Source organism: Balaenoptera ricei, chromosome 13 (genome assembly GCF_028023285.1).
Source record: "Balaenoptera ricei isolate mBalRic1 chromosome 13, mBalRic1.hap2, whole genome shotgun sequence".
NCBI lineage: Eukaryota > Metazoa > Chordata > Mammalia > Artiodactyla > Balaenopteridae > Balaenoptera > Balaenoptera ricei.
This window is the reverse complement of record NC_082651.1, coordinates 14,506,197-14,519,997: the sequence shown is the minus strand read 5'-3', so window position 1 is coordinate 14,519,997 and position 13,801 is coordinate 14,506,197.

The following is a 13,801-nucleotide window of genomic DNA, read 5'->3' as shown; positions in this document are numbered from 1 at the left end:
GCAGCCCAGACCACCTCCCCATTGCTCCGCACCCTATCAGGCTGGCTGTAGGATTTCCACCCGAGGACTTTCCCAGGTCCCAGGGCCATGGATCTTGAGCCTCGGTCCAAGGCTCCCCACGTAGGAAGCGCACTGTGACCTTGCCTTTGGTGTCACACTGCTGCTGAGGTGGGAGGTTGGGAGGTGGCAGCCTGTGCCCCCAGCTGCTGCCCTGACCCCTTGCAGCCTCCCCGGAATGGAGCAGCCTGATTGGCCGGCATCAGATAATTCCTGCAGCCTCCTTCCTGCGCCGGCCCCTGGTGCTGCCTGGGCAGGCCTGCACGGGGGAATAACCCTGCCCCGAAAATTAAAAAAAAAAAAAGGCGAGAGAGGGAGAAAAGCAGCACAATTAAAATCTTAGTGTATGAATAATTACACTTTTAAAGTCCCAACATTTTTTTTTTTTACATCAAAAGGAATTCTGTAATCAGAGGTTTAATTTGCAGATTTAGTGGCATTTGGCGGGTTAAAAGTAGGTACTGTGAAGTGAGTAAGCGTGGGATTTGGGGCTGGAAGCAAAGAATGGGGGAATCTGCTGGGCCAGAAATCCTGGCTTTGGGCTGCCTCAGAGCTCTGTGGCCTTATTTCCTCTGCCCATGAGCCACCCTGGACGACGCTGCTCTCGGGGAAAGAAAGCAGGGAATAGAGAGGGAGAAGAATTAAGTCCTCCAGTCCTCCTGCTTCAAAATAGCTTTCTTGGTGTTGTTGTTGTTTTTGTTTTCTTTTTTTCTGATTATTTGCTCATTGCAAAAAAAAAAAAAATCCTGAAAATATACAAAAGCAAAAAAAAAAAAGCAAAGATCACCTGAAATTTCACTGCTTGAAGGTAAGTAGGAGTACCTTTTCCTCTTCTCTAAGACAATGTGGATGAAAAATCCTTTGGCCAACTGGACTGAGCTTCACAACAGGCAGTTTTATTATCCTTACCTCTCTCTTATTTTCCTTTCCCTCTTCTTTTCTGGAAGTCTCCCTCTTTTTTTTTCCCCACGAAAAACAAAAAAACAGGAGCCTTGACATACGAAGGTCGGGAAGGGAGATTATGGTCCAAGAACCTTTCCAAAAGTGGTGCTGGCTGACGGAGCAGCCTCAAGGAAGGGGCCCAGAGCTGGCAATCCTGGTTGAGGGAGGGGTGCAGCTGGGTGGATAACAGAGAAGGGTTATTCTAGGGTGGCCCTTTCAGAGGAAGGGAAGGGAAAGAAGCAGACATGGGCAGTGTTTATCTCCCAAATCAAATAGTCATTGGTGGCAGGCTAGCACCAGGAAGGGGGCCCTTGGTGAGGTGACTCCCCTATCCTGAGACAATTTCTGCATAGGGTTAGGGCTCAGGGCTGTCTGTAGCGGTGCTCCCAACAGCTGGGGTGTGAGGTGTATGCCCTTGTATGCCCTTCGGTCCTAAAAGGGGTGTGTGTGTGTGTGACAGGGAGAGAGAGAGAGACAGACAGACAGACAGGGAGACAGACAGGATTGCTGGAGCTCACCAAGGTCCAAATCTAAAACCAGTAGAAGGCAGCTGCCCCTGGACAAACTTTACCAGTGGCCTCTGTAAAGGCAAACACAAGAAGGAGACACCAGCTCACGCAGATAGGAGCAAAGTCATGGGACAATCCGGCAGTTTGCGGGAACAGGACAGGCAGTTTTGGGAGACGTGAAGGGAAAACGCAGAGCGGTAACAAAACAAGCTCTTCCTGAGGAAGCCAAATCTGCCGGCCCTGCAGCGTCTTCCTCAGCACTTGTGGGTAGAACCTTCTTCTCGCAGACTCTGCAGATAGCTGGCAAATATTAATGGCTACCACTAATTTAACATGGGTGTGTCATCCCCCAAGATACTGGGGTTCTGCCCTTGTACTAAAGCCAGAAAACAAAGCCTAAGAGAAGATGAGGAACTTGCCTCGGGGTTCCCAGGTAGGAAATGGCAGGGAAAGAGGTTCAAACCCAGGTCTCTCTGACTCCAAGGCCCTACACACATCCACCAGCCCTTGTGACCATGTTTCTCCGACTTATATCATCATGAAATACTTTTTAAAAGCGTAATGGACTGAGGAGACACCAAGATGATTAAAAGGCAATAATGTGCTTGGATCACACCAGGCAGAACGTGGTCTCGCAGATTAACTAATCGTAGCAAGAAATTATGGAAAGGAGATTTGTATTTTTCATTTGGAAGAGAAGTTCCAAATTCTGTAAATTAAACCAACTTAATTTTCTTAATAATTAAATAGAACACACCTTTAAATATGTATTTTTTATACTTTTATTATAATGTATGACCCCCACAAACATTTTTTAATCGAAATAATCCTTTTTGATTTATTGGTTTATTTATTTATTTGGCTGTGCCATGCGGCTTGTGGGATCCTAATTCCCCAACCAGGGATCGGACTTGGGTCCGGCAGTGAGAGCGCAGCGTCTTAACCACTGGACCGCCAGGGGATTCCCTTGAATTATTTAAAAACTACCTTTTCACTTAGGAGCAAGGATGTGGGTTTGGATCTTTGTTATCAGTTTTAACATCAAGTCCATTTCTGTTACCACTACAGTGTAGCAAAGGCTAAAACATCAAGAACCCGATTTGCCATATTTGTGTTGTGTTTTATTGTAGCTATTGTTAGTAGTATTGGCAATTAATTACTTCCTTTTCAAGAACTCTTCTCCCAACTTTTTAGAAACTCTCTTCATTTGGAGGCTGCTTAATTTTGTGATTGTATGTTTCAAAACCAGCTTGGAAGCACACGATTCTGCTTTTTATTTAAGACTTCCTTCTTCTGGATCCATGAAGATTGATACGGGACAGCAGATATGTTTAGGATACAGGAAACATTGAAGCACATCATGAATACATTTGGATCTTATAAGTCTGAACATACAATACAGGCTGATGATGATCACGTGTCAGGAGCTGTTTTTTGCAATAATGGCACATCGTTCTCTGCTGCAAATGCCTCTGCCCTGTTCCTGAACCCTAAGAGTTGTGTTGTCACACAACATAAGGGTCCATTGTTAGACACCATACATCAATGGAGGCTCTTTTGGATGTTGCATGTGTATGATTAGGTAATGCTTTCCTCCATTCTTCAATAAGGCTCATCATTTTTGAAAAGCAGATTATCACATAATAATATCAATGGCACCTATATAAATGTGTCCAGTATTTTTCTTAAGCAGATATTTTAAACATTTTTTAGAGCAAAAATATAGCTACTAGAGCTTTGAGCTTTTTTTTGGTGAAACACCTATTAACATCCCACAGCACACAGGCTGAACCTTAGCCCCCATGAGAAATTGGTCAAATCATGCTAATATGATCCAGTGTGCAAAAATGTAGCAAATACTTGGTAAAAGACATGCCCTCTAGACATGCATTCTAGAGAAAAAACATAAAAGATTCAGGGAACTGCTCTATTGATAAAGTTATTAAGGGTCAAGTGATTTGAGCCATGGTCAGGCTAACTCTCCAAAGCAAAGGACAACTTACTGCATCTTAAACTCCTACTACTGAGAAAGAAACACAGTGCTTGGCAGAATTCTTGGGGTTCTGAATGTTATATATTCCATACTTGGGAATCCTGTTATGATGCATTTATCAGGTGATGCAGAAGGCTGCTAGTTTTGAGTGGGGTCCAGAGCAAAAGCAGGTTCTACAGCAGCTCCAGACTATAGTACAAGCAGCCTTGCTTCTTGGCTTGTACGACCTGGGAGATCACACAGGGTAGAGAAAGATGCCAGTTAGAACTTCTGCACAGCCCAATAAGAGAGTGACAACACAACTCTTAAGGTTCAGAAACAGGGTAGAGGCATTTGCGGCAGAGAACTTTGCACCATTATTGCAAAAACAGCTCCTGACATGTTACTGGGTTCTTGTAGAAATTTAGCCTCTGACCATGGGAGGCCAAGAGGCCACAAGGCCATGAGCTGGATACTGTGAGAGCCAGTAAGTCATAGGCTGTGGGGGGGAGGCAGCAGAAATCTATGAAAAAATGAAAGTGATACATTGGGGATTGGGCGGGTCCAGGGGGACAAGTGAGCTGAAAGTGGATGGCCCGGACACACACACCACTTACCACTACTGCTCCAAACATATGTCCCTCGTCTCACACCTGTGGTCTTATACAGGGAGGAGGTGCTCCTTATGACCAGCTGACAAACAAAGCAGAAAAAGAGCCCCATATGGATCATAGACGGGTCAGCTCAGTGGTAGCTATGAGCCCAAAGAGGACTGCTGATACACTATGACCTCTCTCAAGGGTGGCCCTGAAAGGTAGTGGTAAGGAGACCTCCAAGGGACTCTCGATCATCCTCTGTGAGACAGAGGAAAGAGTCAACGCAGACTCCTGGGCTGTGGTCAAGGGCTGGCTGATTTGTCAGGGCCCTGGAAGGAGCAAAATTGGAAGATGAAGGACAAGAAAGTTTCGAGAAGAGGCCTGTGGATAGACCTTGGGGGGTGTGTGCCAAGTGTGAGAATCTTTGCATTGACCCGTGAATGCCCGTCAGACACCATCCCCTGCAGAAGTGGGGAATAGACAACTGAGTGATTAGGACTTCAGCCAATAGCTGTCAGCCCACTTCTGTTCTCAGCCACCCCCAGGTTTGCACACTGGCTCATGAGCAGAGTGACCCTGGTGGCAGGGAGGAAGTCATGCATGGGCCCAACAGCATGGACTCCAGCACACTTTGTTGCTCCCTACTTTCCATACGTAGCTTTGTGATCTAAATCTGATCCAGCCTCTAGATCCAAATACTAGGTTACAGGGAATACAGAAGAGGGAGGAAAGGAAAACACTTTAAATCACGCCTGAGAGATGCAATCAAGAAACCCAAACTATGGGGAACTCCATAGGAAAAAATGCCTAAATTTCTTCAACAAATAAATTGCAAGATGAGAGAGAGCATAGATTAAAAGATTATTTTAAAACGTAACAAACTGTAAAGTGAGGTCCTTACTTGGATTATGATTTTTTTTTAATGGAAATAATTCTGACATTTACCAAATTATTGGAAATGTGAAAACCTGAGAGCTATTTGATGATTCTAAAGAATTATATTTAATTTTTAAAATATTATAATGGTATTGTGGTTATGTGTTAAAGAGAGAGAGAAAAGAATCCTAAGCTTTTAAAGATATACACTGAGGGACTTCCGTGGTGGCGCAGTGGTTAGGAATCCGCCTGACAATGCAGGCGCCACGGTTTCGAACCCTGGTCCGGGAAGATTCCACATGCCTCGGAGCAACTAAGCCCCCGTGTGCCACAACTACTGAGCCCACGTGCCACAACTACTGAAGCCCGTGCAGGTAGAGCCCGTCCTCTACAATGAGAAGCCACCGCAATGAGAAGCCCGTGCACCGCAGTGAAGAGTAGCCCCTGCTCACCACAACTAGAGAAAGCCCGTGTGCAGCAACGAAGACCAAACGCAGCCAAAAATTAATTAATTAATTAATTAATTTTTTAAAAAAAGATATACACTGAAATATTTGTGGATGAAATGGTATGATGGCTGGGGTTTGCTTCAAGTAAAACCAGAAAGAGAACATAGATGAGGTATAGATAAGGTCAAACTGGCCAGGGCTTGATGGTTATTGGGGTTGGATAATGGATACTTGGGGGTTCATCACACCTTTCTGTTCACTTTTTGTGTTTTTGTTTTTGTTTTGTTTTGGTCACACCACATGGCATGCGGGATCTTAGTTCCATGAGCAGGGATCAAACCCCCCTGCAGTGGAAGCAGGGAGTCTTAACCACTGGACCGCCAGGGAAGTCCCGGACTTTCTGTATGTTAGAAATTCTCCACTTAAAAAAAAAGTTGTGTGATTGAGACGTGTTACCTTACCTATAAAATAAAAAGAGAAATCCTTCAACCTCCCTCAAGAAATGTTATGAGAGTAAACTAAGTTAATAGATATGGGAAAAAGATTGAAAAGTTAAAATTACTAAGCAAATTAAAATGAAATAATATCACAGATGAAATTGTAAGTGGGGCTTGACTTGAGCCCGTGTGTCAAGATGGGAAGAACTCTCCCTAATCCCAGGACTCGAAGGATGTTCTAGGATTTTTCAGGCTGGGCTCCATGACTCTCTAGGGGTCCTCAGAGCCCCTGCAGGGGCCTCAGTGGGAGGCCTGTGGGGAGGGGCTCCTGGCTCTTACTTCTGCTGTCTCTAAAGCAGCTCTGCTTTGATCTGTTTGTTATAATGAGCTCAGGACCAGATTAAGACTTTAAAGGCCCCGAATACTGAGAAGATTGTGATGCCTCCATGCCTACATACAACTGGATTTTAATCACTGACATTAAAGTAGCTCATTTCTAGTTTTGCTGATGGAAACATTCTAGCTGTGTTTATTCAAGTGGAACTTTTCTCTCTCCCTCCTCCTACTTTACCGGTGTTCTGAGCATATGCTTAGTATGCCTTTTGGGTAATCACAGCATTGACTGGGGTTTCACAGTACGTTTCATTTAAAAGGGAAGTTTCATTTGTATAAACTTTCGATCGAATCTAATGTCTATTTAAATCCTCTCTCCAGTAGCTCACCAAGTATTTCTCCACCTTTGGCTTAAACACCTCCTATACAGGAGATTTACTATCTACTAAATGACCCTGGCAGATTTTCAGATTATTATTAGAAAGTCTTATGTGGAGGCCAAACATGTCACCTTCGAGCTTCCACCATTGGTTGGTCCTCTGCCCTCAGGGCCACGCTGAGCAAGTTTAATCCTTCTTCCACTGTCTGCCTCTGCTCAGCCAGGCACTTAGGCCCAGTTCTTGGAGTCAGCCTGTCTCCTCCAGCTCTCCAATCCTGCCTCCTCAAATAGTCTCCCCAGGCAGTAATAGCAATAACCATAACAATAATCGAGGGACTTCCCTGCTGGCGCAGTGGTAAAGAATCCGCCTGCCAATGCAGGGGACACTGGTTCGATCCCTGGTCCAGGAAGATCCCACCTGCCACGGAGCAACGAAGCCTGGGCACCACAGCTACTGAGCCTGTGCTCTAGAGCCCACGTGCCGCAACTACTGAAGCCCGTGCGCCTCAGCTACTGAGGCCCTCGCGCCTAGGGCCCGTACTCCGCAACAAGAGAAGCCAGAGCAATGAGAAGCCCACGCACCGCAACGAATGCAACCAGAGAAAGCCCGCGTGCAGCCATGAAGACCCAACACAGCCAAAAATAAATAAATAAATTGATTAAAACAAAACAAAACAGTAAGAGCCGCAATTAACTGAACTCACCAGAGTCACACAGCTGGAGGATTTTAGAACCAAATGCTAGTTTGTCTGATTCTGGGGTCTACATTTTTAGCCTCTGCGTTTTGCTTTTAAACTCCCTTCTAATATGAAACAAACTCAAAGTTTCACCTCTTCAGAACATTCAGAAACTATTGGTGTAAGCAAAAAATGTCAAGTGGCCTCCAGCTTTTGACAGGGAGCATTATCTAGAGCCTGAAATATTGAATCAAGGAGTCTTCCCTGGTCAATCGAAGGCCGTGCCCCTGAGTTGGATGGCCGTGGTGCGTCTGCTCTGCTCCTCCTTTACTGAGGCAACTCTTAGGTGCGGAGGCTGAACTGTAGCTTGCGATGATGGCCTTTCGGCAGCGGGGTTGGATCTGCTGTCTGCTCTCTGGATCATCACTGATATCTGCAGAGGTGTCCTGCCCACCTGTGTGATTTGTGCCCTGTCGGAAGTTCATGAGATAGTATCATTGGCACCTCATTAAAGCCAAGGAAGTTGGGGGCTTCTAGTTGGCTAGCTTGGGTCCCATGCCAGTGCTCTGGCTGTAAGAAGGGCTGGGCAAACAATTTCATGAGTTTCTGCTTCCTTATTGTCAGGTGGGCTCTTCTCACCAAGATTCATAAGGAGGGGAATTCTTCCAACATAGGAAGAGAGAATAGATGTGATGACCTGAAAAATGACCACACCTCCATAGTTATGAAATTCCCCAGGTCTTTTCATTTAATGAATCAACACGTATTTATCAAATCCAAGGTCCCTGTAAGGCACAGTGAGTGGGAAGGGAACTGTCACATTTAGTTGAAACCTCCAAAGAGCCTGAGGTCTTTCAGCTCCTGCTTACACCAAGCCTTAATTGGGCTCTTTATTTACAGGACCAGAGGTCAAATTGGGGGGTGGAGGAAAGATGAAAGTGACTTGCCTTATCCTCTCAGAATGCCCAGCTAAAATCCCCAAACTCTCACCCTACAGCCAGGGCTTACACAGGATTGTCAAGGTGGTATTCCTAAAACACAGGCAAAATTGTGCCACCTCCACAGCTCAGAAATCCTTGATTAATCTCCATTACTCAGACACTAACCCATTCATTCGCTCAAAGGGTATCGGTGCCTATTATGTGCCAGGTACAGTGCTAGACACTTGGAATATAAAGATGAAAGCCATGGGCCCGGCCCCCAGGGAGCTCAGGGTGTAGCCAAGGAGAAGGATAAGAACACAATTTCATGCAGGGAGATGGAACACACGCGGCCGAGTGTCCTTGGTGCCTCTTGCTGAAATGCCCTCCCCGGAACAGCAACCCTCATACTTGTATCCTGTAAATCCCGTGCTTCCTTCAAATCAAATCTAGACTCCTGCCTGGGAGATCTTAGATGGTTCTCTGTGAGTTGTGAATGCTGGAATCCCCCAGAGAGCTCTCTGGGGAGGGGCGGGGGGGAGGGCTATGGCATCTTTACTGTGTGTTTCCTGCGATGCCCTGCAGAATATACTGATTGGCTAATAGGATGACCCCTCTGATTTCTCTTCCAAAAAAAATGAACACATGTCTGGTAATGCCTTTCAGGAAGATGAAAACCCATTTTCATTTTTTAGTACCCGAATGTGATGGCGCTGCTCCCAAGGTCATATTTGCCATGTGCCCTGCACCTAGAAGGCACCCAGTGACGGTCCTTGGGGTTTGTTTGGAGGATCATCTTCCATCCCAATCAGGCCTGCGTGGGGCTGGGCTCCCTAAGTGGGGGGCTCCCTAAGCTGACTGGGGGCTTAGAGAGAGCTTTGCTGCTGGGGGAATGTTCCTCCTCCATCAGTTTTAAGCGAGGAATCTGAGCCCAGAAGATAAAATGGTTTTCTGCCTGATGGAACTTGCCACTTCTCAGATTGGCCAGCGAGTTTTGGTCTCCGGCCAAGTGCATGGTGGGCTTCCCTGCTTTGATGTGGTTTTGCAAGGAAAACATCTGCAAATGAGCAACAAGTAACACAATTTTCTTTTCTCTGTTAGTCCACCTTGAGTTTTTAAAAAGCAGTGCTAATTAGCCTCTTGGAGCTGGTTGAGTCTGGGAGGCCACCGCCCTCTAGAGGAGAGAGTGGATATAGGTTTCAGAGTCTGAATATCAGCATAGATTTAGATTAATTTAGGATTTCCAAGCAGTTATTCAAATGTATGTCATTGGTGGAAAAGGAGGAAATTTGGAATCAGAAGAACTAGGTCCTGAATCAGTCATGCTCTACCTCTTAGTTAAGGTGCATAATTTTTATGTCTGAGCCTTGGTTTTCTCATCCATAAAATGGAGATATCAATCAAAGTACCACCCAGTACTGATAGTCTCCAATGAAATGATGCCTGTGGAAGCCTGTGTGATCTGTAAAGCACAGATTTTTTTAAAAAATTTATTTATTTATGGCTGTGTTGGGTCTTCGTTTATGTGCGAGGGCCTTCTCTAGTTGTGGCAAGCGGGGGCCACTCTTCATTGCGGTGCATGGGCCTCTCACTGTCGCGGCCTCTCTTGTTGCGGAGCACAGGCTCCAGACGCACAGGCTCAGTAGTTGTGGCTCAGGGGCCCAGTTGCTCCGCGGCATGCGGGATCTTCCCAGACCAGGGCTCGAACCCATGTCCCCTGCATTGGCAGGCAGATTCTCAACCACTGCACCACCAGGGAAGCCCAAGCACAGATATTAATCAGGGAGGAATACCAATCCCAAAAGAATTGTTCATTGATATTAGAGGCAAAACACATTGATCACTTATTTTTGGAAGAGGCTTTTAGTTGAATTAGATATGCTTTATATTGCAATTGCCTATAGAATAATGTTGCCTATAGAAATAGATTTAATACTAAAAACGTTTCAGCTTGTCTTTTTTTTTTTTTTTTTTTGATTGTGGGGAACATTTCTTATTTTGAGACAATTGTGGATTCACAGGAGGTTGGGAAAAAAATGAATAGGGAGGTCTATGCACCCTTCACCCAGCTTTCCCCAAAGTGAACGTCTTGCATTCCTCTAGTACAGTATCAAAACCAACAAATTGGGAATTCCCTGGTGGTCCAGTGGTTAGGACTCCACATTTCCACTTCAGGGGGCACAGGTTCAATCCCTGGTCGGGGAACTAAGATCCCGCATGCTACATGGTGCAGCCAAAAAAAACCCCAAAACAAAAAACTCCCAGCAAATTGACCTTGGTATAATGCACAGAGCTTGTTCAGATTTCACCAGTTTTACAAGCCCTCATTTGTATATGTGTGTACATAGTTCTGTGCAATTTTATCCCCCATGTAGCTTTGTGTAACCACCTCCCCAATCAAGATGCAGAACTGTTCCATCACCACAGGTGTCCCCCATGCTGCAAGATTCACACTCTCCCCCGTCCAGTCCCCAACCCCTGGCAACCGCTAATCTGTTCTCTATCACTATAATTTTGATATTTCAAAAATGTTATATAAATGGAATCATACAGTATGTAACCTTTTGAAATTGGCTTTATTCACCCGGTTTAATTCCCCTAAGGTCCCATGCAAGTTGTTGTATGTGTATCGACAGTATGTGCCGGGACTTCCCTGGTGGTTCAGTGGCTAAGACTCCGCGCTCCCAATGCAGGGGTCCCGGGTTCGATCTCTGGTCAGGGAGCTAGATCCCACATACCACAACTAAAAGATCCCGCATGCTGCAACGAAGATCCCAAGTGCAGCAACTAAGACCTGGTGCAGCCAAATAAATAAATATTAAAAAAATCCCGAAGAACAGTGTGTACTCTTTCTTTGTTGAGTAGTATTGATGGTGTGGATGTACCATGGTTTGTTTAAGCATTCACCCACTGAAGGACATTTGCGTTGCAATTATTCCTGATGAGAGGAGGAATAAATGTTTCCTTTATTGGTTCATTCAATAAATATTTAGGGAGTTGCCCCACGTGCCAGGTTCTACGGTAAGTACTGGTGATGCAGCAGTAAATTAGAGAAAGATGATAAACCCCGTAAATAAAGAGGATGATTGCAGGGGTGATAAAGGATGGGAAAGAAATAAACAGACTAACAGGCAGAGTGCGTGTGGCTCCTTTAGAATGGAGGTTGGCGGTCGCCCCTCGGAGGAAGCAACATTTAAATCTAGACCTGAATGGGGGGAATCAATAATTCAAAAGCCCCAGTAAAGAGCCTACGAGGCAGCAGGCAGAGGGAACAGCAAGTGCCAATACCCTGAGTTGGGCAAGTGCGTGGTCGCTGGAGGAACAAAGAAGAAGCCAGGGAGGCTGCAGCAAAGGTGGAGGCCCGGGAAGGAGTGGTGGGAGAAGCAGGTAGAGCCCGTGCGCGGCAGGGACGGGTTTGGATTTTATTCTAAGCCTGTCAGGCAAGGGAAGGCACGATGCCCTTAACGTTTTAAAAGATCACTCTAGAGTCTACAGACAAATTCTCTTTTAAGCCCCCGGGGGGAATTTCTTTGAGTAACTACTCATTTATTATTCACAAACCCCCGAACAAGAATTGAGTGCTAACAGCCTTTGCTGCCGCTTGCCATTGTGGGACTATCCACCCCGCAGTCGAATGGGAAGGTAGAGAGGGTAAAACATTTTTCTGCAGCTCCAAAGCCAGCGGCTCAGCAAGGACAGATTCATACAGAAGCAGAATCTGCAAATGCTTTCTTTATAGATACCCCTTTGGCCTTCACGTGAGCTCCATCAGAACTTGCTACACTCCTCCCCCATCCCACTGTGCACCTGGCTCCCACCCCCTACTCCCCACTTAGTGGTGGAGGTGAGAGGACAAGAGAGCATGTGCAGACGGAAGAGAGGGGAGATACTCTAGCAGGTCTCGGGGAGCTCCAGGTCGGCCTGAGGGATGGGTGGCTGGGTTGGGACAGAGGGAGAGAGACAACAAGAAAAGACCAGGGTGGGCTGATGTGGGAGACAGGCAGGTGACGGACCGGGAGGTAGGGCACGGAGCGTCCAATCGCAGCCTCGGTAGTGGGGAGCGGTCACTTTGTCCCTCTGGACCTGGGGTCCCCACCAGAGGCCTGTATGTTCTGGTCAAAGGGTACTTTCCAGCCTGGGGACAAATCAGTTCAGGACAAATAAGCATTTCTCCATGTCTGACTTCCCTGAGTGAAAGTGAGGAGGGGATTGTAGTTCCACAAATGCAGGGACTATTTCCTTCCTTCAAAATAGTCTGGGAAAGAGTCTCTAAACTGAACTATCTCTAAAACTCAACAGCAGAAGTTGACCACATGCAGAGAGGCTGCCCGAAAGCCTCTGACTCTGGAGTAACTCACCTTAAGAAAACTTGATACGCTGGGAATTCCCTGGCGGTCCAGTGGTTAGGAGTCAACGCCTTCACTGCCTTGGGCCCGGTTCGAACACAAGTTGCACAACGTGGCCAAAAAAACCAAAGAAAACTTGATATGCAAAACTTTAATTTTTCTAACTGATAAATGAGGACGAGTTTGGCAAACTAGAGCTCACAGGCCAAATCTGGCCCACAGCCTTTTTCTTTTTAATTAATTAATTAAATTTATTTATTTTTGGCTGTGTTGGGTCTTCATTGCTGCGCAAGGGCTTTCTCTAGTTGCAGCGAGCAGGGGCTACTCTTCCTTGCAGTGCGCGGACTTCTCTTGTTGTGAAGCACGAGCTCTAGGCGCATGGGCTTCAGTAGTTGTGGCACGCAGGCTCAGTAGTTGTGGTGCACGGGCTTAGTTGCTCTGCAGAGTTGGGATCTTCCCGGACCAGGGCTCGAACCCGTGTCCCCTGCATTGGCAGGCGGATTCTTAACCACTGCGCCACCAGGGAAGTCCCCCACAGCCTGTTTTTTTATGGCCTGTAAGCTAAAAATGGTTTTTACATTTTTAAATAGATGGGGGGAAAATCAAAAGATGAATATTTTATGACATGTAAAAGTTATCTGAAACTCAAATTTCACTGTCCATAAATAAAGTTCTATCGGAACATATTCATTTGTTTACATCCTGTCTATGGCTGATTTTGTGCTACGATGGCAGAGATGGGTAGTTATGATGGAAATGTGTACTCTCTAGTGTTTTTTTTTAATAGATCTTTATTGGAGTATAATTGCTTCACAGTACTGTGTTAGTTTCTCTTGTAGACCAAAGTGAATCAGCCATATGCATACATATGTCCCTCCCATCCTCCCTATCCCACCCCTCTAGGTCATGGCAAAGCACTGAGCTGATCTCCCTGCGCAATGCTGCTGCTTCCCACTCCACTAGCTATTTTACATTTGGTAGTGTATATATGTCGACGCTACTCTCACTTTGTCTCAGCTTCCCCCTCCCACCCTGTGTCCTCAAGTCCATTCTCTATGTCTACATCTTTATTCCTGCCCTGCAACTGGGTTCATCAGTACCTTTTTTTTTTTTTTTAGATTCCATATATATATGTTAGCATACAGTATTTGTTTTTCTCTTTCTGACTTACTTCACTCTCTATGACAGACTCTAGGTCCATCCACCTCATTACAAATAACTCAATTTCATTTCCTTTTATAGCTGAGTAATATTCCATTGTATATATGTGCCACATCTTCTTTATCCATTTATCTGCTGATGGACATT